The 2,452-nt window shown below is 38.2% G+C and overlaps 1 non-coding gene across 1 annotated transcript; it reads left to right on the forward strand.

Moving 5' to 3' along the window:
- Nucleotides 1-1,013: 1,013 nt before the first annotated feature.
- On the forward strand, nucleotides 1,014-1,121 carry LOC112704475 (small nucleolar RNA R71). The gene has a single exon (XR_003155099.1). It is a non-coding gene; the product is annotated as a small nucleolar RNA R71 (small nucleolar RNA).
- Nucleotides 1,122-2,452: the final 1,331 nt, after the last annotated feature.

Below are 2,452 nucleotides of genomic sequence, written 5' to 3' on the forward strand. Positions count from 1 at the left end.
TCATTTAGCTTCATGATTGCTCCAAGGTATTTAGCAGCTTGCTCTTCAGTGACATACTCATCCTCTTCACAGGAAGAATACTCATCAGAGCTCATGAGTGGCAGAAGTAAGTCCAATGGAATCTCTATGGTCTCATTTTGAGCCTCAGATTCCCATGGTTCCTCATTGAGAAACTCATTGGAGGCCAGTGGACGTCCATTGAGGTCTTCCTCAGTGGCGTTCACTGCCTCTGCTCCCTCCCAAAATTCGGCCATATTGATGGCCTTGCATTCTCCTTTTGGATTTTCTTCTGTATTGCTTGGGAGAGTACTAGGAGGGAGTTCAGTAATTTTCTTGCTCAGCTGACCCACTTGTGCCTCCAAGTTTCTAATAGAGGACCTTGTTTCAGTCATGAAACTTTGAGTGGTTTTGATTAGATCAGAGACCATGGTTGCTAAGTCAGAGGTATTCTGCTTAGAACTCTCTGTCTGTTGCTGAGAAGATGATGGAAAAGGCTTGCTATTGCTAAACCTGTTTCTTCCACCATTATTATTGTTGAAACCTTGTTGAGGTCTCTGTTGATCCTTCCATGAGAGATTTGGATGATTTCTCCATGAAGGATTGTAGGTGTTTCCATAGGGTTCTCCTATGTAATTCACCTCTTCCATTGAAGGATTCTCAGGATCATAAGCTTCTTCCTCAGATGAAGCTTCCTTAGTACTGCTTGGTGCATTTTGCATCCCAGACAGACTTTGAGAAATCATATTGACTTGTTGAGTCAATATTTTGTTCTGAGCCAATATGGCATTCAGAGTGTCAATCTCAAGAACTCCTTTCTTCTGACTAGTCCCATTGTTCACAGGATTTCTTTCAGAAGTGTACATGAATTGGTTATTTGCAACCATTTCAATCAGCTCTTGAGCTTCTGTAGGCGTCTTCTTCAGATGAAGAGAGCCTCCAGCAGAGCTATCCAAAGACATTTTGGATAGTTCAGAGAGACCATCATAGAAAATACCTATGATGCTCCATTCAGAAAGCATATCAGAAGGACACTTTCTGATTAATTGTTTGTATCTTTCCCAAGCTTCATAGAGGGATTCTCCTTCCTTCTGTCTGAAGGTTTGGACTTCCACTCTAAGCTTACTCAATTTTTGAGGTGGAAAGAACTTTGCCAAGAAGGCATTGACTAGCTTTTCCCAAGAGTCCAGGCTTTCTTTAGGTTGTGAGTCCAACCATGTCCTAGCTCTGTCTCTTACAGCAAAAGGGAATAGCATAAGTCTGTAGACCTCAGGGTCAACCCCATTAGTCTTGATAGTGTCACAGATTTGCAAGAATTCAGCTAAGAACTGATGAGGATCTTCCAATAGAAGTCCATGAAACTTGCAATTCTGTTGCATTAGAGAAACTAATTGAGGCTTAAGCTCAAAGTTGTTTGCTCCAATGGCAGGGATAGAGATGCTTCTCCCATAAAAGTTGGGAGTAGGTGCAGTAAAGTCACCCAGCACCTTCCTTGCATTGTTGGCATTGTTGTTGTTTTCGGCTGCCATAGGTTCTTCTTCTTTGAAGATTTCTGTTAGGTCCTCTACAGAGAGTTGTGCCTTAGCTTCTCTTAGCTTTCGCTTCAAGGTCCTTTCAGGTTCAGGATCAGCCTCAACAAGACTGCTTTTGTCTTTGCTCTTGCTCATAAGAAAGAGAAGGGAGCAAGAAAATGTGGAATCCTCTATGTCACAGTATAGAGATTCCTTGAAGTGTCAGAGGAAAAGAAAAGTAGAAGACAGAAGTAGAAAATTCGAACTTATCAAAGAAGATGGAGTTCGAATTTTGCATTAAGGAATAGTGTTAGTCCATAAATAGAAGGATGTGAGAAGAAGGGAAGTAATTTTCGAAAATTAAGTAAAAAAAATTGAAAACATTTTTGAAAAACACTAATTGATTTTCGAAAATGAAAGTGGAAAAGAAATCAAGTGATTTTTGAAAAAGATTTTGAAATTAGAAATAAAAAAGATTTAATTGAAAACTATTTGAAAAAGATGTGGTTAAGAAGATATGATTAGTTTTAAAAAGATGTGATTGAGGAGATATGATTTGAAAAACATTTTTTTTAAAAGATTTGATTTTGAAAATTAAAAACTTGGCTAACAAGAAAAGATATGATTCAAACATTAAACCTTTCTCAACAGAAAAGGTAACATACTTGAAATGTTGAGTCAAATCATTAATTGATAGCAAGTATTTTTAAAAATAGAAAGAAATTGATTTTGAAAACATATGATTGAAAAGATATGATTTGAAAAAGATTCGATTTTGAAAAACTTTGAAAACTTGAAAAAAATTTGCATTGAAAACAGAATCTTCCCTCTTGTGCCATCCTGGCGTTAAACGCCCAGAATGGTGCACATTCTGGCGTTTAACGCCCAAAATTATACCCTTTTGGGCGTTAAACGCCCAACCAGGTACCCTGGCTGGCGTTTAA

Source organism: Arachis hypogaea, chromosome 7, assembly GCF_003086295.3.
Source record: "Arachis hypogaea cultivar Tifrunner chromosome 7, arahy.Tifrunner.gnm2.J5K5, whole genome shotgun sequence".
In the NCBI taxonomy this organism is placed as follows: Eukaryota; Viridiplantae; Streptophyta; class Magnoliopsida; order Fabales; family Fabaceae; genus Arachis; species Arachis hypogaea.